Source organism: Diabrotica virgifera, chromosome 3 (assembly GCF_917563875.1).
Source record: "Diabrotica virgifera virgifera chromosome 3, PGI_DIABVI_V3a".
NCBI classification, from domain to species: Eukaryota; Metazoa; Arthropoda; class Insecta; order Coleoptera; family Chrysomelidae; genus Diabrotica; species Diabrotica virgifera.
The window spans coordinates 208,628,385-208,654,299 of NC_065445.1; the positions used below are offsets into that span (position 1 = coordinate 208,628,385).

General features: G+C 33.9%; 1 protein-coding gene across 2 annotated transcripts in view; it reads right to left on the reverse strand.

Moving 5' to 3' along the window:
- The window catches only part of LOC126881522 (uncharacterized), a 247,238-nt gene extending 235,022 nt beyond the window's left edge, over positions 1-12,216 (reverse strand). Inside the window, exons 1-2 of one of the 2 annotated variants that reach the window (XM_050645829.1) lie at positions 12,016-12,216; positions 3,185-3,262 (exon numbers count right to left, since the gene is read on the reverse strand). The gene's annotated coding sequence lies outside the window, so the exon portion shown is untranslated. The remainder of the gene's footprint in view (positions 1-3,184; positions 3,263-12,015) is intronic. The other variant, XM_050645831.1, reaches the window with a different exon arrangement.
- Positions 12,217-25,915: the final 13,699 nt, after the last annotated feature.

Genomic DNA, 25,915 nt, shown 5'->3' on the forward strand with positions numbered 1-25,915 from the left:
TGTAATTTTCATTTGGTCATAGCCAAATTGTCAGAAAAATTTAATTTTTTCCATAGTTTCTGACATTTTTACACAATCTGACAAATTTAAAGTTACATGTTGCAACATCTTCGAGACTGAATTTATATAAAAAAAATATCATGCCAAAGAACTACACCGCATATAAATTTATAATTTTTAATAATTTTTACTAATCCTCGTGCTTTGACTTTAGTTTCTGAATTATTGTTGACGTCTTCTATTATTTCGGATAAGGCATTATGTATTTCACAAAATTGAAATCTTAGAGGTTTCAATGCATCTATTCGACTTAACCATCTAGTAGTACTTAACGGTTTTAGTGTTAGTTGTGAAATATGTTTTTTTCAGAACTTCCCAACGCTTTGTAAAACCAGAAAAAAGTGTACAGTTCTTGTATAATACAAAAAAAGTTTGTTGTTTCTGTAGAAGAAGACGCTGCGTCATTTATGACTAAGGTGGCATGCGCAGGGCACGTAAAACGCCCTCGGATATTTTTCAAATATTTTGTTTTGCACACCCTTTCTTATTCCTTTCATATTAACCCCGTTATCATAACCTTGTACTCTGAGCCGTTTTAAATCAAGAACTATTTTTTCCAAATTTGTCAAAATAAGTTCTGTTAAACCTCCACCAACTAACTATTTTCGGCTGACACTTGGTCCTATATATACTTTTAATTATTGAATGGCTCAATTTGTATTTTGATTTTACTGATTATGCCGCCCCCCTTGTGATGCCGCCTGATGCGGCTGCCTCACCGCATCATAGCACCGCACGGCCCTGTCTTCATCACAACATGTTATCAATTGATTTTGACTGGTGCTACTAATGTATGTTGCTCGGGAAGATGCTATGGATAGGTGTTGTTTAAGAGTCTTATCTCCTGATGCGATTTTAAACCTTAACAATTCCCCTCATTGTTAGGTCCAGCATCTTCGTCCAGAAGCAGAAGGCTATCATCACGATGGCTTCTTAAAGGGTATTTTGTCGACTTAAGAACACTATAGGTTCTACTATTAGTCGTAGTCTTTCTCTATTTTCTTGTACCTATTTAGACCTCTGAGAGTATATCTGGTTAATGACTGACTTTTGCTGGTTGCGATAACTTTGTAGATAATCCAGCCCAACCTGAATGCACTCCTTGTGGTATGATGTCTTTTCATGGGTTTGTATGGCTTTGTGACCATGACTTTGGCGAAAGATGTTAAATGTTTCGTGACAAGACTTTGGGCTATCATCCCTTTATTGTGACCATATTTTTCGTTAGAAACATAAAACGCAATACTTGATAAACAATCCCTTTTGACTGTGCGAAAGTACCAACCAACTCCTCTGTTCTAAGTGCTGGTGACCCAAGTAATGCTTCATTTCTTTTCTTTTCTTTGTGTGTACACAATATGGAAATTGATACGATTTTGATGGCTGCCAAGGTCGTTCTAAAAATTGGCACTTTGTAAAATTATTAACATTTTGATTTGCAAAACATCTTCAAGAATTTTGTGTCATTCTTCAAGAATTTTGTTAATGCTTTTGTTCGATTCTAGTCTAGACAACATATTTACCTCCTGTTTTGTACAAATACATGTGTTTGAATCTAAAAACATTTGAACTGCAAATATTTAAATTTATATTTTTTTAAATTCTCGGAGGGGGCCATGGCCCCCATGGCCCCCTCCCTGGATCCGCCCTTGGCAGCAAATTGAAAACATTTGAGATGTTGCCATATTGGAAATCTTTAAGATTTCGATTTACGACTGCTGAGTCGTAAATGTGGTGGTCCTTAAAAAGAATGAAAATTAACAGAGATCACCATAAAACATCAAAAGCTACTACATTTCGGACACATTGAGAAATGAATCCAGATATGCCCTGCTACAATACAAGCCATTCTGAACCGTTTATTTATCGATTGATTATGTTGTAATCGATATATTCTTTCAACAGGATCGATATCGATAATATCGATATCGATTCAAATGAAGTATCGCTAAAGTGGATATAAAGGTAACGATAGGTTTGTTCCAACTCGATACAAAACCGTTCTTGAATCGTTACGCGCACGCGCAATAACGAATAATTGTGCGTAGTAACACATTTTTCGTTACTGCGCATACTCGTAACCGTTCAAGAACGGTTACGAGTTGGAACAAACCTATTGTAAACTAATGGGTATTGGCAATTTATCTAAATTATGTATATATAATGACCCAAATTATCTAAAAAAAAATTTGTTTGAAGTGAAAAAATTATTTTTGTGAATTTGTTTAAAAAAACTTTTTAAACAATTTTTCGACCAAGGTACCGCCTGGCACCCTGTGGATTTGTTATAAGCACCTCTTTTTTGGTAAGTTTGTGTAAAAAATCTAATCAAAATAATTTCGATAATGGGGGCGACGATACAGCCTGGACTATAGCGGTAATTAATAATAATTAAGAATAACAGCTTTGTAATAAAATAATGACAAAAATTTCTTCAGGATTTTGAAGGAGGGGTCTTAAGATTTGATTTGATCACTTTCTCACTTTCATGATATAATTTTTAATCGAGTTATTAAGCATTAAAAATGGCCATTTTTGCATTCTTTAAATTATTAATCGCGTATAACTCGACAACATTAAATTTTAGAGAAAAATAATGGGAGAACTTTTCCTCACAATGACCCAAATTCGAATTAAAAAATTATTTTTGTGAATTTGTTTAAAAAAAATTATTTAAACAATTTTTCGACCACGGCACCGCCTGGCACCCTGTGGATTTGTTATAAGGACCTCTTTTTGAGAAAGTTTGTGCAAAAAAAATCAAATCGGAATAATTTCGCTAACGGGGGCGACAATAGAGCCACGTCTATGATAGTTTATATACTATATCCACTTCAGTTAATTACGTTATTTTGAATCATACATGTTTTACTTTAATTACTACGAACTTAACCAATCAGCGACCTAATAATATACATATTACTTAATTTAGATTAGATTAAGCATTTGTCTAATCATTTTGGTATAAGTACCAAAAAATTAACAAAGTCACCACATTCTACGGGGTAATCAAATAATAAATGCTCAACTAATTTGTAATTATTGCAGCTCCATTATTTTCACATAGTTTTGCATTATAATTTGTATTCAAACCAGTATTCTAATTTAATTAACTAATTATTACCTGCAGAAGTTTATTATCTCCGCTGTAGCTGGTCCCAAGCCGAGTTGAGAAAGGAGGAGGGTTAACTCTCCGGCGCACCTGGAAAACAAAAGTATAGGCTAACAATCCCTATAACATGCCTTTGATACAAAGATTCGGGTTAAAACGTCCTGCGACGTTGTCCGATGCCCAATTGCCACCGCGTCCTATCATTACAATCTTCTTCTCTCAATCCTCGTTCGCTCATTGATCTTCTAACTCCTTCCATCCACAATTCCTTTGGTCTTCCTTGTTTTCTGTGTTTCGGTGACATCCATTTTGCTCCTTTCTTTGGTAGTCTTTCTTCTGGTATTCTTTGAACATGCCCATACCATGTAAGCTGTTTTCTCTCTATGCAGTCGGTCACAGTATCTTTTAGATCCATCTCTTCCTTTATTCTGTTGTTTTGAACCCTATCATGTTTCGTTTTTCTACAGTCGGAAAAATGAAAGAATACCCATGAACGATCACATCAATCACTTATTTTGTATTTGCTATCTATTTCTATAAGAAACGTTTGTTATTTATTAAAAGAGACAGCAATTAATACAAAATAAGTGATTGATGTGATCGTTCATGGGTATTCTTTCATTTTTCCGACTGTAGCTGCTCTTCTTAATGCATCCATTTCTGTGGTTATTTGACATTTTTATTTGACATCCTTATTTGACATTTTTTAAGAAGCCAAGTTTCAGATCCGTACAGCAGTGTGCTTTTTATCGTTCTCAATTTTCTTTGTTTTCCTATTTCAGTACTCCATAATATTCCATTCAGAGATTTAATTAATTTTCTAGCTTTATTTATTCTACTGTTTATCTCTGCGTCATGCGTTCCTTCTTTGTTAAAATTTATTCCCAGGTATCTATAGTCTTCACATCGTTTTATTGTTGTGCATTTGTAGGTCAGTAGTTTCCTCTCCTACGCAGAGGTACAACGTCAAACATGAAAAAGACGTTTTATAACAACAGCCTTTGATACCGGACAAAAATAAACAGAAACGAAAGCAGCCAGAACAATAAATATAGGATATTGTAATTTATAGAGTATAAAAAATAAATACCTACCAAGAATCTTTTATTGAAGTGAAACAGTGGAAAATGGATATAGCGGTACTTACTGAAATAAAGGATCAAGGAAATGAAATAATAGAAGATTAGATTCAATACTACAGCGGAGTAATTCAAGACCAAAATTCAAAAAGGGGAGTGTCTGTAGCAATGTGCAAAAAATATAATAAATATGTCAAGGATGGGACAGCCATACATGAAAGAAGGTATATAGTCATAATAGGAGTGTATGTCCCCACTGATGAAACTAACGGAGAAGAAAATGATCAATTTGGCGAAAATCTACAAGAAACACTAGATAATGTAAACAGTCAGAAGGCAATTATATTGATGGGAGATAATGCAAGAACTGGAAGAACGGACACTGATAAAATAGTATTCCCATATGAATAAAATGGCTTGAATGAGAATGTACCAAGACTGATTGGCCTATGTGACCAGTATTCATTAAGAATATGTAAAGTTTTCTTTAGATATAAGGAGATAAATAAATATACATACAAATAAAAATCAATATTAGACTACGTATTTGTTTGACGAGGGTTACTGATCAATATAAAGATTGAAGAAACGAGTTTATATAGAGGAACCACCTGTGGATCAGACCACCATTTGGTCAGATCAAGAATATACATATAGTCCAGAGCAAGGCCCCCGTAAGGGTTACTGGCGCCTGTGTGCAAACAGGGATTTTAGCCCCCCTTAATTAATCTTGGATCATGTTTTTTTATTCATTTTTTTGAAGGTTGGTAGGTGCTTGAAATAAAGCCAGAAACTGAACTTTAGAAGTCATATATATATAGTCTATTCACTCACGGTAAAATATTAGAAAACCTTCGAATTTTAAAGAACCGCTTGGATTTACATTAAATTTGGCATACTTATAGCTAACATGTCAAAGAAAAAAGTGATATGTGACGTAGTGTGCTTAGTGTGGGGTTGTTGTTAAAAAATGAACATATTTATATTCACTCGCAAATAACTCGAAAAGTATTGACTTGGCGAAAAACTCTATAGAACCAAAGTGGCGTAGAATTAGTCATTTTATCCAATTCCGGATTTATTTTGAACGTATGTTTTTTAATCCCGAGAAGGGGTGAAATTCACCCCCAGGAGAAAAGCACACATCGACACAATATCACTTTTTTTCATTGACATGTTAGCTATGTGTATGCCATATTTCATGTCAATATAAGCGGTTCGTTAAAGTTCACAGCAAAAACCGTTAGTAAATGGATTATTCTTTGTAGACTAAAATATCAAAATGAAACAAACAGAACAAAATCATAACAAAATAAATTAAAATTCCTGACTTCTGACATGTTCTAGCACATAAGAATCAGCAGTAACTGGATGATATTATACTAATAAAATTTCGTGTGTATTTATACCTTCTTATTATTTAGGTACCGTGTCCGTATTCAGAGCTTGGGCGTCATTATCGTTACAAGTTCCTGAAACCATTATCTATTGGCTGCTGCGCAAAATATTTCTTCTACTGTGGTTCCACACCATTATCTAATATTACGCCACCATGAAAGTTTCTTTCGACAACTCCATCTCATTCCCTCACCTTTTCCTTTTTATTATAAGGCGAAGCAGATGGTATTTAGGTCCCATAATTACATTGCCGAAGTATTCTGTTTTTCTCCTCTTTTTCTCCTATTAATACCTATCCTATTTATATTTCTTAACTTTTATACTTACTTAATTAGTAAGTAAGTAAGTAAGTAAATTTCTTAACTTTTATTTTAAAATTAATTTTTGGTTTTTCTTGTTTTTTTTTTGCAATTTTTGACCCAGGTTTTGGCGCTGCTAAAGGATGGCGCCTGTGTGCATTGCACACTTTGCACATATGGTAAAGGGGGCCCTGGTCCAGAGTAATAAAGATTTTCTCGGGACACTCAAAGATCCAGATAGCTGACTACTTTTTAGCTATTGTAGACCTTATAGGAAGAAAACCTACCTGTTTCCTGCCTAGAGTTTGCGTCCGTTTTTAATTATTAACAATTTAGTGCAAAAATCGCGATTTTTTCGATTTTTTGCACCCCATATCACAACGGTTTTATAGTTATTTCATATTTATATTCTAGTTATGTAATATTATATTTAAATATAAAAGTTGTCTGGCTAATTGGTCTTCACCAAAGCCATCAAATTAAATAAAAAAAAGCACTATAAAAGTTATAAATATCATTACTAAATTCGACCGTTTCTCTGTTATTTAAAGTTGAATACACCGATTTGAACATGCAGCAAAAAAACAAACTGTTCTTACCTACCATATCCCTTTTAAACATTTAAAACATTTATGTTTTAACTGGAAGATTTATGAAGGAATGAATCTCTTTGTTTTTTTATAACCTACAGAAATATTTTACATAGTTTTTTTTGTTAGATGCATAGTTTTTAAGGTATTCACAAAAATCCGTCCGAAAAGGTGTTATTTTTCAATGAAAATGGCCAATTTTCAACCACGAATAACTCAAAAAGTATTGAGTTGTCAAAAAATAATTATAGAACCGCTTTTGCTTAAAATTAGGTTCTCTATCCTCTTCCGTGGCTAATTTAACCAAAACATTTTTCACTCCCGAGAAAGGGTGGGAACCACCCCCAAAATAAAAGCGCACATGGGTATAGGGTAGACTTTGTTTCATGATCTATTCGCTACTTACTGTGAAAATATCAAGTAAATCGATGTAGTAAGATGGAATTCGGAGCCAAATACCCTCATTGACTGCCCTAAACGCTAAATTGCACATTCTATTCGTAAATCTTGGGAAGGCCTATGATAGAGACCTAATTGACAACTTGTTGGAAGCAATGGAAAATCACGGAGTAGATAACACTTACATAAATGCCGTAAATTCATTTTACGAATACGACGAATTTAGAATAAAAGTCTGACAAAACTACTCAGAACCATTTAAAATCAATACAGAACTTTGACAAAGATACTGCCTGTCACCAACCTCATTCAAACTTTATATTGATGAAAGACTTAAAAACTGGAAAAATAAATGTCGACAGATGGAAGTAAAAATTGACGACTATATCCTACAATTATATAGCTTTTTATTTGCAACTCAAATACTTTTAGCAGAAGACAATGACAATATACAGGGTGTCCAGAAACTCTACCGAGAAACGAATACAGGAGATTCCTCAGGTAATTTTAAGACAATTTAACCCAATTCATCTAGTCCATAAATGCTTCCTAAAGGAGATATTTGAAGATGGCGTCTAATAATTGGTTTTTCTTAAATATCTCCAGAACACTTATATTTAGAAAAACAAAAATTGGTACACATACTTATCTTCAAGAGATAAATCGATTCCATCCATTGTAAATTTCTAGTACCGGTCACAGGCGTCCGTTTTGGGTAGGGGAACAGATATGTTATCGCATAACTTTTTTGTTTTTAATTTTTTAGCATTTCTGAGTCTCGATTATTAAAACGTAAGGTATTATAGTACTAAAAGGTACTCTTAGTTTAAGTCGATAGGATGAACCGTTTTCTAGAAAATCGATTTTAAAATTTTTCGTTTTTTTAATACCAAGAAAAAAAATTAAAAAAACTATTTAGAAAAAAGAACACTGGTAATTTTATTTAAATTGTACAGATGAATGGATTTCATTAATTGCGAATTGCTAGTACCGGTCATATGCGTCCGTTTTGAGTAGGTCAACAGTTATTTTATCGCATACCTTTTTTGTCTTCTATTTTTAAGAGTTTTTGACATTAGATTATTAAATTATGGGGTATTCTAGTACTAACAGTTACTCCCGGTTTAAGTTGGTAAAATACCACGTTTTTTTTTGAAAAAATTTTTCATAAATTCAGGAAACGAAAAATTTTCAAATCGATTTTTCTAGAAAACGGTGTGTCCTATCGACATAAAGCAAGAGTACCATTGAGTACTAGAATACCTCACAATTTAATAATCTAGTATCAAAAATGCTTCAAAGTTAAAGATAAAAAATTATGCAATAAAATAACCGTTGCCTCAGCCAAAACGGACGCCTATGACTGGTACTAGAAATTCACAATGGATCGAATCGATTTATCTCTGGAAGATAAATAAGTTTACCAATTTTCGTTTTTCTAACTGGAAGCGTTCTGGAGGTATTTAAGAAAAACTAATGACAAGACGCCATCTTCAAAGAGCTCTAGCTCCCTTAGGAAGCATTTTCGGACTAGGTGAATTTGGTTAAATTGTCTTAAAATTATCTGAGGGATCTCCTGTCTTCGTTTGTCGGTAGAGTTTCTGGACACCCTGTATATCGCCTGTATGATAAAAAATCTGCAAAAAAAGTTTGGAAGCTTGGATTTGGAAATGATCACACGCAAATGAATATGGGAGGTAGCTCATATATTCATTAGTTAGGTATGAATACTAGAAGTGGCTACTTTACTACAAAAACACCCTAATTTTAAGACAGTACTGAAAAGCTGCTCACTGTATGACCCAGACCCAGAAACGTAAAAGACAAATAACAGAACTGAAAATAGAATAAATGCAATGGAATTATGTTTTGGACAAGAAGCTGCAGTTTAACATTAATGGACAAATTGAGAAACGAACGAATTAGAGAACGGATGAATGTGAAGAAGAGACTAAACGACGAAATAGAAGAACGAAAATTAATCTGGTATGGACATAAGTATGTGAAGGATGGACAAGACAAGAATATCGTAGAGAACTTGGAAATGGAAACAAAATAGAAGGATAAAAAGAGTTCGCCCTAGATTACACTTAGTGTTGCCCAAAATCGGTCTTGGTCTTGTTATTGCGTTTTTACAAGACAAAGACCAAGACCGCCTAATTTGAGCAAGACCAGGACCAAGACTTACCGTGCAAGATTTGAGCAAGAACAAGACTAAGCCTGCAAGACTCTTACGTCTTGCAGTTAGTACTGAGGGTCGTTTTAGAGAGTATATTAGTTCGGGTATATTCTTAGATACTCTATGAGAGACTAAAAAATTTTTAACAAAAATTTGGAAAATTGGACTTATGCGCATTACAAACAATACCACAAACATACATAGCGAATCAAAATATCTATTAAAATAACACTTGACACATTTGACACTTACTCAGAGATCATTATTACAATGCAAACTTAAAAATATTTTTACAATCTTTCTCAGCAGACGACTTCTTTGCTCTGAAATTAATTGTCCAGGTTTTGAGAATAAATCCGGCGTTTATTCATAAATGAATATCCTTGCGTTGCGACCTTGCGATGCCGACAATAATGTCCTTAAAAATCTGTAGCTGATAGAAAATATACCTAATAAGTAATTAATTTTTTACCTTATTATAAAATAGTAAATAGATTAGTAAGACGTATATTTCTTCTGTTGATTGTGCAATGACCTCACTCAGTTAGACAAAATTTGCTAAAAGAATGCGGCTTATACTTAAAAGTATTAATAACGAGACACAATAATGCAGATGATGCCGCTATACATACCGTGTAAACAAAATAACGAAATAAACTGCTCGTCAAAAGTTAGGGATATAGAAAATTCTGCTGAATTTTCATAGTAGATTAACGGATTCCTCTCTTTTTTTTAATATTTTAGATTTTTCTTTAGTATTTACACAGTTATGCAAAGGTTTACTCAAACTTTTTTTTTGTACTTATACCGGGTGGAAGAAAAGAAATGTTTTTCTTATGTTAAGTTTGAGACGCCCTGTAGGGAGGACGAGGAACAAATGTAAGTATTCATCGAAATTGTATTGTAGTCTTCTGTTTTGTGAAAATTTTGTTTTTTGAATGTCCCTGATATCTTTAGAAACAAAAAAATAGACGGTTTTGTAATTTAACTTGTGTTATAAGCGGAACAAAAGTTTGAGCCACCTTATAAGGAGAAAAATACACAAAGGTGAGTATACCTCGATATTATGTTGTAGTCTGATATTTTGTGAATATTTTATTTTTTTGATTTCTCTAATATCTTTAGTAACAAAGAAACTAGACGGTATTACTCTTTAATATGTGTTTTAACTGACGACATGCATCACATTACACATGTGAAACATAGAAACACATATTAAAGAGTAATACCGTCTAGTTTCTTTGTTATTAAAGATATCAGAGAAATTAACAAAATAAAATATTCACAAAATACGAGACTACAACATAATATCGAGGTATACTCACCTTTTGCTTCGGTTAAAACACATGTTAAATTACAAAACCGTTTATTTTTTTTTTGTTTCTAAAGATATCAGGGACATTCAGATAACAACATGTTCACAAAACATAAGACTACAATACGATTCTGATGTGTGTTCTCCCTACAGGGTGTCTCAAACTTAACATAAGAAAAGCATTTCTTTTCTTCCACCCGGTATAAGTACAAAAAATAAGTTTGAGTAAAACTTTTCACAATTGTGTAAATATTAAAGAAAAATCTAAAATGAAAAAAATATCGGAATCAGTCTGTTCGCAAAAAAATCAACTATGAAAATCAGCATAATTTTCTATATCCCTAACTTTTGACGAGCAATTTATTTAATAACGATATACTGTCTACCGAGGCATTGAACAAAGAAATATTTAAAGTGAAATGTATGCAAGACAAAAGCACATTTATATTAGTAGTTTTTTCTGTAGTAAAAATAAATTGGTCATTTGTTTTATCAATCAACTGTTCTTTTGTTACTCTTTGTGTTTGGTGATATACACTACTCCAAGAAATTAACGCACAACCTTAAAAACGGGTCATTTTTGATGCCTTGAATTTTCTAAACCTGTTGTCCGATTGAAGTGATTTTTTTAATATGTTATAGCCTTATTCTTTAACAATATCGCTGTAATAATACTATTGCTAAGAAGGTAAATTGTCATTGTATACCGGGTGTACCAATCAAACTGTGTTTTTTCTCTCTCAAAGTTCGCATCACCCTATGGAATATTCTAACTTATAAAATATTAAAATTAAAACCTTACTATAGCCTCATATTTTCTTAACATTTTGTTTTTTGATTCATTCGCTTATGTTGGATAATAAAAAGTTAAGGTACTTTTTTAGCTAGCCATGTTTTTCATCAATATTACAGGTTATTATCCAACATAAGCGAATGAATAAATAAACAGAATGTTAAGTAAATATCAGACTGTAATAGGGTTATAATTTCAGTATTTTATAAAGGCTAGAATATTCCACAGGATGAGGCGAACTTTGAGAAAAAACACAGTTTGATTGGTACACTCATTGGTACCGGTACGGTATCTCGTACCTATAGGTACAACGACAATTTACCTTCTAGGAACAATATTATTATAGCGATATTGTTAACGAATAAATAATTTAAGCTTAAAATTTACCTACACGGTTACGTTGTTCTAAGATATGTAATAGGCTAATGGGCAACTGCGAGACTTGCAAGACTCTTGCTGCAAGACCAAGACCAAGACTAAGACCTGGACCGCAATACCAAGACCAAGACCAAGACCAGGTGTACTAATGCAAGACCAAGACCAAGACTGTCTAAGTCTCGTCGTGGTCTTGCATTTGGCAACACTATTACAGTGGTTAGACAAATAAAAACAGCAATGAAGAAAAGAAACCGCTTTGAAATAGATAGATATTATATTGGTATTGGGAACTGGGATATGGTAGAAAGCAAACAGAATAATATGTTGTTTAAAGCCACACAAAAGTGCAATAGTTTATTATAAATTATAACAAACAATAAGTGAAAAAAATAGTGAATATTAATCATATTTACCTGGGCAAGTAATTTTTGTAATAATTCCAGAAAATGTATCGACTTGATCATTTTATGCAGAAAATAATATCATTGTCACTTATAGGTCACATCTCACACAACTTCTTGTTATATTTAGACTCAGTATATTATGTCGTTAAACCTTAATAATATTCATTGTCCCATAACCTTCATATAGAACGAGATAATTTGTAATATCGCAAAGTATGACATGTAATACAAACAAACATTATCTTTATGTATAATTGCTGGAATAAATCGATAATGTATGAAAATTAATTGTTTGTATAAAAAAGATAATAACTAGGATTAACCGTATTTACGCCAATATTGTGCTCAAGGGAATTCCATATTTTTTGGTTTATCAGAGCATTCTGTTTGGACTCTTGAATTAATCTTGTCCGTTCAGTGACGGTAAAACATTCCAAAACCTTTTTTAAAGAACCTCTTAGATTGACATGAAATTTGGCATACACATAGGTAACATGTCAGAGAAGAAAAGTGATATTGTACTGATGTGTGATTTTGCCATGGGGTGAGCCCCCTTCTCGGGGGTGAAAAAATATTCGTTCAAAATAAGTACGGAAATGGATTCACATTTTTTCACTAAGTTAATAAGTACTTTTCGAGTTATATGCGAGTAAATGTGTTCATTTTTCAATAAAAAAAAACACGTTGAAAGTGAAAAAAATGGTGTAGGTATCCATAAGTTCCCTAGACCTAGCAAAAGAAGACTTGTAACTAATTAAAAATAGGTTCTAGGCCTGGATCCCGCGTACCAAAAAAGTTTATTAATAGCAAGCTGAAAATTTGTTACTAACTTAACGGTGTCTCGTCGGACACACTTTGATGTATGGGAACACTGGAACAGGGGAAGTTTTTACTGTGGAACAGGTTAAAAATTTCAGACTACGAAAATGTTTCATGTATTTTGTCGGACAGAACTTCCAATTGATTTGTTACCCTTTATTCAGTGCTGTTTTTGTGACGGTACGCGCCGGTACGCCGTACCGGCACCTCTTGGGACAAAAAATAAAAAAATCAACAAAATTATAGACAAATGCCTGAATTTTTCCCTTGCTCCCAAATAGCTTTAAAACGCCATTATTGAGGATAAATTTAAAAAGTTTTCCCGGGGGTGGACCCCCCTTATGAACAATCCCCAGACCCCCAGGAACATTGCGTACCAGAACCATTGCGTACCGGAACCTTATATTGTTACAAAAACAGCACTGCCCTAACACTCATACAAAAATCAGACTAGTATTTATCACAAACTGGGCAGTTTAATAAGTCGGGCACGTAGAACAACATGTCAAATGACAGGAATTATGACAGGTGATAAATTAATAGCAGTCTGATTTTTGCATGAGAGTCTAATGAAATAGGGGAGTGCATATAGATTTTCACTTCGGAAATAATCAAACAAGATAGAACTTTTTGTAATTGTTTAATAAACAACATATCAAAAAGTTCTACTCCAGAAGTTGGTGCTTCATTTTTTATTAAACAAATGAACTGCGAAATTAGATGTTTTTTAAATAACTCCAAAAATATAAATTTTAGAAAAAAACTGACTTGGCCATTGAAAAATTCAGGAAATTTTACAAAAAAAAACTTATATTGTTATTTTCCTAACTAGTGCGGAAAATAATACTTTCACGCACGAGACTGCCGTTGACTCGAATGACGCGATAGCGGAGTTCGGGCAAGCAGTCGAGTGCGGGGAAGACACTTTCCGCATGAGTAAGGAACAATATTTTTTCTAGGGCCGCACGTTTGGAGAAAAGCCACAAAACAATTTAAATATGATACTCTTTAATTCATTTTACGAAAAAAAGCTATTCTTCATAAAAGGATCTGCGTGGTCTAAAATCTAAGATACAACCATGACATATCAAATTTTATTAATTTTATACGAGGTGTGTCAAAAAATATGAATTTTGCTCATCAGTATAGTACCTTTATATTTCAAAATATTTTAATTAAAAGGATGTAATTGCATATTGAAACATAGTTTTTAGTTCTAAACAACTTTTTGTAATAACAATTTTCAATATTGTGAAAAATAAATCCTAAGTGAAATTCATATTTGTTGACATACCTCGTATAAAATTAACAAACTGTGATATCTGATGGTTGCATCTTGGGTTTTAGTACATACACAGTTTCTTATAAAGAATACCTTTTTTTCGTAAAAGTAATAATAAAAGAGTTATCATATGTGCAATAAATAAAAACGAAGTCAAGTACCCGTAAATTTGAGAAACATATTTTTTTCTATTAGAAGCATGTAATTGCATATTTGATCTTAGTTTTTAATTCCAGACAACTTTTCTTAATAAGAATTTTCGATATTGAGAGAAATAAAAGTACTTTATTCTTGAACGAAGTTCACATTTTTTGACATACCTCGTATAATATTGATAAAATTTGATATCTGATCATTGAGTCATAGGTTTTAGAGTATGTAGGAACTTTTTATGAAACATAAATTTTTTTCGTAAAATTAATAATAAAAAATTTCTCATATGTCTCCATCTTAAGTAGACATGTATATGATGACAATGGTGAAGGTGCTATCAGCAGTAAAAATTCAAAACGACTCGTCAACCCCATTCTAAATATCTAGGGGGCAAAGAGATGCGCTAGCGTGTCAGATTTTTAATGTAGCCTTAGAAAAAGTCGTACGAGACGCTAATTTAGATAACAAGGGAACAATATTTATTAGATCAGTAAAAATTCTAGCATATGCAGACGACATGGACATTATAACAAGAACCAGGGCGAGAACTGCGGAAATCCTAACGGAGCTAGTAGCAGCAGCAGAACGAATGGGGTTACATATAAATCAAAATAATACCAAATTCATGGCGACTAACACAAACACAAGAGCTGGAAATGTTGACGCAGATCTAATCACCAATGACCAAAACTTCGAAGCGGTCAAAGAGTTCATATATCTAGGGACATCGGTTAACCTCAATAATAACACATCAGAGGAAATAAAAAGGCGAATATTAATTGCAAACAGGTTTCTATCACAGTAATTAGCTAACAAACGTCTGTTTCAAAAACTTGTATAAGCCTGTATAGTACATTGATAGTCCCCGTTCTCACATATGGATAAGATGCATGGACTAACTAATACTAACTAATACAGACTGGACTAACTAATACAGTTGCATCCGCTCTATCGATTTTTGAAAGAAAGGCGCTACGCAAGATATTCGTAGTGGTCTGTGAGAACGGAAACGGAATATGGAGGGATAGATATAACTTTGAACTGCAGAATATCTACAAGCATACGTTTGGTGGAAGAAATATTACCACTATAATTAAGCGAAACCGCCTGCAGTGGGCAGGACATGTATTCCGGGCCCCTGAATCAAACATGAAAAAAAATGATTCTAACAGCGCAACCCGTGGGAATGAGAAGACGGGGTAGACCAAAGCTGCAGTGGATGGACGGGGTAACACAAGATGCCGAGAAGATCGGATTCGGCAACTGGAAAATGCAAGTAAGGGACAGAGCAGAATGGTATAGAAAGGTTGAGAAGGTCGAGGCCCTCTAAGTACTGCAGCACCAAGATGATGATGAAGTTTTAATTATGCTATATAAATGTATGTCAGCAAATGCTTCGTTTTCCGAGGTGAGGAGTGTTGAAATTTTTTCTACAAACTAACGATTTATTTATTGCCGTGAAAACGGTTGATATATGCAAATGAAATTTGCTGAATTTTAATAGTTAGTTATTGCAAGGGCTGATCTAGAAAGGGAATTGCCCCCACTGAGAATTTAAAAAATTTGCTGATTTTTCGTTGACAGACAATTAAAAATACTTTAATAACGATAAGTTTTGAATATCTTTATGGCACTCCTGCATCCGCCCTTAAGTTATTGTGCATATTTTGTCATACAACTAAGAATTTTATATTCAGCGTTGGCGGACATACGGATTATCATCTCAATTATTTAAAGAAACTGATAGTGCACTGAACTCCTCCTTCATGACGGCTGGGCGAATTGAGTAGTTTAGCTGTTATGTTGCCGGTCCCAAGCTCGGATAAAGGAGGAAGGGGGAGGAGTAACAACCTCGTAAAAAACCAGGGTTCATCTGGCCCGAATGATAGCACCCTGTAGGGGCCCCGCCTAGGGTACAGGCGAAGCTGCTGCCTTGTAGTTAGATGCTGAACCATCAAAGGCTAGAGGAAGAAAACCTTGACAACAAATCACCCGGTCCTCCAGGTTGGGGGTTGATGGGCTAACTCCTCAATACTCAGAAAAATGTAGAAATGTTAAAAAGCTAAATCTACAGCCTCGGATCGGATGGAATAAAACACGACGACTTAAGCTACAAAAATGGATCAAGAATATAGGAACATGGAACGTACAGGGTCTCTCTACAAAAATCAATGAAGTAATGTATGAAACAAAGAAGCTCAATATGGACATAGTGGTGTTAACAAAAACCAAGAAAAAAGGTACAGGGTCAGAAAACTTAGGACATTACGACCATTTCTAAAGCGGCATATCAAAAGAAAAAAGAGCACAACAAGGAGTCTCAATAATTATTCGTAAAAGCTTAAGAAGATATATCACTACTTGGGAAGCCATAGATGAAAGACTAATTAAAATAAACCTGAATATACATGGTCATAAACTAACAATAATAGGTGTATATGCAGTTAACGACGATGCACTGGTTAACAAGAAAGAAGAATTCTACGAGAAACTAAACCGAGAAATAACGTCGATAGGATATACGAGGGAATTAATCTTGCTTGAAGATTTTAATGGCAGGGTCGGAAACAAACAACAGGGTAAAATAGTTGGTCCTTACGGAGAAAACATAACAAATGACAATGGGACCAGACTCATCACAATATGCGAACAGAACCAGCTCCGTATTACAAATGGCTTCTATCAACATCGAGAAGTACATAAGTACACCTGGGGACAGAGAACAAGGAATCTAAAATCTATAATAGATTACTTGATTGTACGCCAAAGATCAAATCTTAAAATCTACGATGTAAGAGCTTATAGAGGTGCAGTTTGTGGAAGCGGTCACCATTTCTTAAAAGCAAAAATAATGTTTTTAAGAAGATGCCAGAAAGAAAATCCAGTAGTTCGCTCAGAGATGGCAGAAGATGTAAGATATAATCTTATAAGCCTCGAACAAGATAGTGTAAAAATATTGTATCAAAACAGACTGAACGAGAAGCTTAAAAACATAAATTTCAATAACATCGAAGACCACTACAATTACATTAAAGAAAGTATTCACTCTGCAGCAAAAGAAGCCCTTGGATATTACGAAAAGAAAAACAAAAATACTCCATACTGGTGGAATGAAGAAATAGACACAGCGATAAAACAAAAGAAACAAAAGTATGAACACTATTTAAGTGTAAAAACAGATACCAATTGGTCTAATTACAAAAACCATCAAGCAAAGGTAAGACAAATGATAAGACAGAAAAAAATGAATCCTGGGATCAGAACTGTCAAAAAATAAATACGTGTATAGGAGGAACCAGAAGTACAGAAAGCTGGAAACTTATTAAATCTCTTAGGACCAACGACAAGAAAAAAGATTTAATCTCACCAATTTCGTTAGAAACATGGGACATGTACTTCAGTAAACTGTTACAAGAAGATCGGAGGGAATTCAAAATAAAAAAAATAACCAAAACATACGCGTCGAAGCATCTCCTATAAGAATCACGAAAAAGGAAGTAAAGGATATCTGTACTTCACTCAAAAACAAAAAAGCACCCGGACCTGGCAATATACCCTCAGAACTAATAAAATATGGAACTGAAAAACTATATGAACACCTGACAATACTCTTTCAAAACTGCATAAACAAATTAGAGGTTCCAGCTGAATTTAAAACCTCTACCATTTCAACTTTACATAAAAAAGGAAACAAACAAAACTGCGACAATTACCGTGGAAGAGCAGTTACTAGTACCATTAGTAAAATCTATGGGAAAATGATCAAAAATAGAATAGAAAGAGAATACACTGATATGGAGGCAGAAGAACAGGCGGGTTTTAAAGCTGGTAGATCGACCATAGACCACCTTTTTTGTATCACTCAACTTATAGAAAAAAAGGTTGCTGTAGATCAAGAAGTCCACTTTTTGTTTGTTGATCTAAAAAAGGCCTACGATAGCATCCCTCAAAACAAGTTATGGAACACTCTAAGACAAACGAACATCAACTCAAATCTCATAACAGCAGTGGAAAAACTATATGATAAAGCCAACGCCAAAGTTAAAATAGGAACGAATGTTTCCAAAGGTTTTGTAGTAGACAAAGGACTGAAGCAGGGATGCTGCCTATCGCCGACACTTTTCAAAATATATCTGGAACAAGCATTAAAACTTTGGAAGCGGAAGTGCAGCGGCATGGGTATACAATTAAACAATAACAACCTGTACATTCTATGTTTTGCTGATGATCAAATTGTGATTGCCAACGAATATGACGATCTGGAATACATGACTCGGAAATTAATCGAAGAGTACAAAAAATGGGGATTAGAAGTTAACATAGAGAAAACAATGTACATGAACATCGGTGGCAACGAACAGAATCTAGTTTTAAACGACGGACAACACATTAAGTACAACAATAAATATTCTTATTTAGGAGTAGAAATCACGGACGACGGCAAATCAGATCAGGCTATAAAAAAACGAAACACTCAAGGTAGAAGGGCCATATCTCAACCAATGTCTCAACTAAATAGTATTATTTGGGATCAACATATATCCAAAAAAAATAAACATCGAATATACAACACTATTATAAAGAGCATAGTAATGTATGGAAGTGATGTGTGGCAGTTAAAGACAACTACTGAAAGAACACTACAAGCCACGGAGATGGACTACTGGGGACGTGCCGCAGGAAAATCAAAACTCGAAAGAATTAATAACGAACGTATACGAGAGATTATGGGAGTCACACATACGATTGTCGAAGATATAAGAGTACAACAACTAAAGTGGTATGGACATGTGCAGAGAATGCCAGAACACCGTCTGCCAAAACAGATTCTAGATTGGTCACCACATGGAAAGAGAAAAAGAGGCCGACCCAGAAAGAGCTGGAGAGAAGGAATAGACAGAGATATCCGAGAGAGAGGTTTAGACGAAGACCTTTGGGAAGATAGAGATGCATGGATTGGGCATCGGAAGACGTCTGAGGACGTTTTAAACCGATTATATATATAGTGCACTGAGACATTTCAAATTAAAAATCGCGTTTAATTTTTAATTTTTCGTTTTTTAATTTGTGGCAGAAAAGTATTTCTTCTTTTTTTCATATGAGGCGCTATTTTTATGCGTAAAAATAAAACACCTTAACGCGCTTTATTCATTTCGTTTATAACTACACACATCAAAATTGTCTAGGGCTAGGAGCCAAAATAATCAATAAATATTTAAATGGTAATTTGATGATTCATCTGGGATAAATGGGATGAATCCCAGATGATTGGAAAGAAAGTTTGACAATAATTATCTTCAGAAAAGGAGACAGGGTGATCTGAAGAATTAAAGGCCAATCTCCCTGATATCCCAAATGTACAAATTGTTTATGAGAGTAATAAATAACTAATAGGTTATCGTCGAAGCTTGGTAGTTATCAACCGGAAGAGCAGGCAGGATTCCGAAAGGGTTACAGTACAGCGGATCATCTTCTTACAGTCAGAACGCTAATCGAGAAAGCCAATGAATATCACTTGAACTTATACATTGGCTTCGTTGATTATGAAATGACATTCGACTCAAAAGAACTTTGGGCAATCGAGATGTAACGTTACAAACGTCACATCTTTGCTATTTTATTTTTAAATAATTATTTTACTTCATTGGCTTTAACATGCCATTAATAATTATCTTCTGTATTCGTTTTAACTTGTTTTTCTGTTAAAAACCTGTTTGGCGAACATACTTCATAATCTTTCATTCGAGCATCTGATCTAATCTTGTGTTCCATAGTCGTTATTTCAAATTTCATGTTCTGTGTTGTGTGTTTCGCTGATATGACAGTGACAATAATGGAGAGAGTAAAATTTATATATTTAAAGAGATGAGAACATAACACCTTCATTTATTTCCAGACTTTCATATTCTCTCTTGGGGTAAGTTTTTAACCACCACTGTACAAGATTTTCTACGCCTGTAATAATTTTTTATAACCTTTTTTGTTTCTATACCTAACCTTGATGTCATTCTCCACGTGTCCTGGTATCTTAATTTTGAATATTTAATTTCATGTATTGATATGAAGAGTACAGGGGAAAAATAAGGAATGTCACTTTTTCATTAATTTTGGTATGGTTTGGTTTCATTAAGTTTGGTATTTTGGTAACTCGCCATGTGGTAGCAAACACTGAGTACTATCGACTAGGATATCGATTCAGAACAATAAACAGAAAGATCAGTCTATACAGGGTGTTTCATTGGGAAACGGAAATATTTTAACGGTGAATAGAGATCACCGAGCCGGTTCTAGATATACTACATTTTTTGCCCTGCCGACTTTTATAACCGAGTTACAGGGTGTTTTATCGATTTTGCTCATTTCTTTCCTAAGCCATAACTTTAGAACCACCCTGTATATTTGTTTGATATTTGGTACACATATGTCCCATTCAAAACTCAAACGACTGACATACTAACCATAAGAAAAATCCAGGTCCGGATTAACAAAAAATTATAAAGTAATTGTGACCTTCAAACAACACCCTGTATATTCAAAACAGGAAAACTCAAAGAATTAATTAGAGAAATTAAAAGATATAATGTAGAAATAATAGCTTTACAAGAGATAAAATAATTGGAGACAGAAATAGTAGAAATAGAAGACGTGGTATTTTTTAAAAGCGGGGGAGAAACCAGAAGGTTAGGAACAGGTTTTATAATACAGCGAAAATGGAAGGAAAGAGTAATGGCATTCCAACCAATATCAGATAGATTATGCACAATAAGATTAAAAGGGGACAAACGAAACATAAGTATAATAAATGAACACGCACCGTTGAAGATGCCACAGAAGAAGAAAAAGATGAATTCAACGAGCAATTGGAAAGAGAATATGATAAATTACCAGAATTTGACATCAAAATAATAATGGGGGACTGCAACGCCAAAGTCGGAAGAGAGAATATATACGAGCCCATAATAGGGAAATATAGTAAGCATGAGGTGTCGAACGATAATGGCCAAAGAATAATAGGCTTTGCAACAAAAAGGCAAATAGTGATAAGAAGCACACAATTACGCCGAAAAGATATATATATATATATAAAGGAATGTGGATTTCCCCTGATAAAAAAAGAGTAAATCAGATAGACCATATTTTAATAGAGAAGAAACATGCAAACAATGTAATAAATGTAAAGAGCATGAGAGGAGCGGAATGTAACTCGGACCACTACTTGGTGAGAGCAGAATACAAAATCGAGCATAACATAAAGAAAAACAATAAAACAAAGATAACAACACACAGAAGAAGTATGAACAAGGAATAACCAAGAGACTAATCAGGGAACAAGAAACGTCAAACCCAGACAAAGAATGGGAAAATATAAAAGAAGCAATCTTGAACACAAGTAAAGCAATCCTAGCGAAAACCAAAAGAAAACACAAAACAAAAGATTGGTATGATGAAGAATGTCAAGAAGTAGCAGAAGCAATAAGAAAGGTAAGACTTAAAAATCTCACAAATGACGAAGAAATCACTAGAGAAGAATACAGAGAATTGAGGAAAATCATGAAAAGAAAATCTAGAAGCAAAAAGAGAAAATACAATGAGAACAAACTGAAAGAAATAGAAGAAAAATTTCAAAAAAAAAGAAATAAGATCATTCTACCAGGAAGCAAAAAAAAATGGAAAGAGGATATAAAAAACCCCATATATGAGAGATGATAAAGGGATGTTGCTAAATGAGCCGGAAAAGATAATGGGGAACTGGCAAAACTATTTCACAGAACTGCTAAATAAGAGCGAAGTACAAAAGGAAACAAACCATGAAATTGAAGATGATCAGATAGCAATAGAAATACCCACAGAACAAGAAATAAAGAGCTTGAAAAATAACAAAAGCCCAGGAATAACAGAAATATCGGCCGAAGTGATAAAATCAGGAAGGAAAAGACTACAGAAAGAGATATATGACCTGATAAAAAGAATATGGGAAGTAGAAAAAATGCCAGAAGAGTGGACCATAGAAAGCACAGTGGACGATCAAAGCACAGAGAATACGATACCTGGGGCACATCGAGAGAATGGGAAGTAAACGAATGCCAAAAATGGTACTCTCACGAAGACCAATACAAAAGAGGAGGAAAGGCAGGCCAAGGAAAAGATGGAAGGACAGTGTGTATGAAGACTTGAAGAAAAGTAACATTGAGAGATGAAAAGAACTAGCATTGGACAGAAGGAGATGGAGGGAGGTGGTGAAGGAGTGTATTAAAAGACTGAAGTGTAATTAAATAAAATTTATAGGTTTTATAAGTTATGTCAGTTTTATTAAGTTATTTATTATATTACTTATGTAATCAGAAATGTAAACATTTTAGCCCTAGGCCTACAAGGCCTGTTGCTCTTAATAAATAAAATTGTTTCTATACCTAACCTCGATGTCATTCTCCACGTGTCCTGGTATCTTAATTTTGAATATTTCATTTCATGTATTGATATAAAAAGTACATGGGGAAAATAAGGAATGTCACTTTTTCATTTATTTTGGCTTTTCTCGCCATGTGGTAGCAAAAACTGAGTACTATCGCCTAGGATATCGATTCAGAACAATAAACAGAAAGATCAGTCTGTACATATAAATTTTCCAAGATTTTGTATCCAGTCGAAGGACCAGGATTGTCCGCACGCCACTGGACAAAAATAAGGAATATTGGCAGTTTTCTGGTACTTTATTAAATTAATAAATTAATATAGATTCATATTATATTAAGATTATAGAATAAGAATTGCTAGAATTCTGCTAAGAAACTCCTAAGTAGTTTTTAGGTATCATAAGAATTAAACCTTTATTGGTGTTTATATCAATATGTATAAAATGTGACATTCCTTGTTTTCCCCTGTACTCTTCTTATGCTTTTAGTAATCAAATTTTAACTAGTAGTATCAATTTTAATTCCATTTAATTTATTCTTGTCATCTGCTACTCTTTCGGACGATTGTCGAATGTTGATTGTCGAATGTTGATATGTGTTTTATTATCTTCTAGTTTTTGGGAAAAAATCAATATTTCTCTCTTCGGGAGCCTTCAGCCTCATACATCACCATTAATACTACTTCCAGGCAAATAAGAACAGGACGCATCCAACAATCAACAGCAACCAACCAATCAACTAGAACTGCAGTGGCCTGAGGCCGACCATCTAGCCCAGGTTGAAAAGACACCAGCTGTATTATCCGACATCAAGAAGTTACCAACGAACCAGATACCACAAGCCATGCATAAGCATAATCCGAGAATTGTTAGTTTTCGGCAAGAATTTCAATATATTTGTTAATGCATTTAATAAGTCACGTTTTTAATACAACTTTATTGAACAATAAACATGATTAATTAAAGTATTGTTTTGTTTGCTTCCATTCTAAATTTTTAGTGTTCATCTAAGATTAGGACAAGACGAACACATACCCTGAGAGACTGAGCTAGGCTAGGGTGAACGATGGCTATCTTGGTTGGTTGAAATATTATTTTCGAATGGTATTTTAATTGACTGGGGTAATTCATCGCGTCTTCGTTTCACTGGCGCCCAACGTGGGGGCTTGAAAAAGTCCTCCCATGGAGTGAAGGGTTGTTCAGATTTTTATTATTGCCCAGAAAACCCAAATAAGAACGTCTGCTTTAAAAATGTGGCTATGAGGCCAGACAATTGCCTTAAGTAGATTTTAAAATTGATGGAAGAAATATTCGTCCATTTTGACAAGAGGTCTTACTTGACATTGACAGACTTCGTGAGTGAGGGCTTAAAATTTGAAACAAGAAACGACAGTGCGATGTCACTGTCATGAACCACAGAATGATTGAATAAGAATGTTCTATGCTGAGATAGAACAAGAATGTTGAGATATGACAATAAATAAAGAAACAGGGCTTCAACCAATTTTTAACGGGGAAAGCAGGTAAAACAAATAGAAGAAGATTATTATTAATGAATTAATAAAGAACGTGACGCTTGTAACGTTACAGAGAGAACTATGACAACTACACGATATATTCTTGATACAGAATGCCCATAAATAATATTTACAAGAAAGCTACAATGAAAATACAAATAGATGAGAAAACCAAAGCTATACTAACCTGCAGAGGAGTTCGCCAGGGAGACGTTATTTCACCAAAGCTATTCACACTGGGACTGGAAGACGTGTTCAAAGACATTAACTGGGTAGGTAAAGGAATAAATGTTAATGGAAGGAAACCGAATCATTTGAGATATGCTGACGATATTGTAATATTCGCTACAAGTTTCGAACCATTACAGACCATGACGATGCAACTATTTCAAGGTTCGGAAAAACGGTAGGTTCTAAAACTATAGGTCTTAAGATGAGCTTGAAAAAAAAAACAAAAAATAATGGCGAATATCGAACATTAGAACAATAACGTTGAATGACATAAATTAAGAAGCAGTAAGCGAATACATCTGCGTGGGACATATTAGAGAGATATTGCATAGTCACTTTTCCACTTGCTGTATTACAGCACGCGTTATTTTGACAGTAGAGCATGCGCAGTTGTGATATTTGGCTTACGCTGCGTTATTGGAAATAGTGCCTGCCGTTATTAGGGGAGCCGTTACGCTGTGCGGTATTCGTTGCGCTATTTTCTTTTCAGGTTATGTTTGTTTGTTTTCTTTCATTTAAACTAAGTTTATTTGTAATGATTTTCTAAAATGAGTACCTCAGACAGTAGCAAACGAATCAGATTTACATCTGATGACGATTTGTGTTTATTAAAATAAGTTGTAAGTCAAAATCAATTGACTTATTCAGAAAATTGGACGTTAGTTCAGGAAAACATGAAGTGTACAACAGGAAATTTTTTTTATTTTAAGAACACTCAAGGATCATTTGTTTCTCATGCTCGATATTTGGAAGAGAATTCAAACCTTCCTTCCATTTAAATCAAATTCTTTATTTTTAGCATGTAATAGGTGTATGTTCATCTTCCAGAATGTTATGTGCAAGATGATAAACTAGATGTTCTTATCTTTAGCATTGGCCAAAATGAGAGCTTCTAACTAAATCTTGACCCAAAATTGCATACAAATTAGACAAACAACTAATCTTAATCGAGCCGTAAAAATACCGCCACCAAAATGTTGAGCAATATCTGTATTTATGACACGTCTGAGAAATGTCAATTCTGTCAAAATAGCGCGGTGTAAATAGCGCAACGTAGGCTGTATTAAATTTGCAATATCTCTCTATTATAAAGAAAGTTAACAAATAAAATCAAACTGCCGAAATTATCAGAAGAATAAGGTTAGCATGGGCATGATTTGGAAAACTGAGTTGTATCTTGAAAAACACTAAAATAGAAAAATATTTGAAAACCAGAGTTTACCATATTTACTTCCTATACTTACGTATGGTTACCAGACGTGAACCCTCACCAAGGCCAATATAAATAAGATATTAAAGGCACAAAGAGCGATGGAAAGATCAATGTTCGGGGTGAGTCTTAGAGACAAAAAAAAATAAATCGATTAGAAGTAAAAACCAAAGTAAAAGACACAGTAAAACATGCTGCCAAATTATGTAAAATGGAGCTTCGCAGGACACAATGCCCACAAAGCTCCTTTACTTAACTTGATAGCAGTTTCCTTTAAATTCATA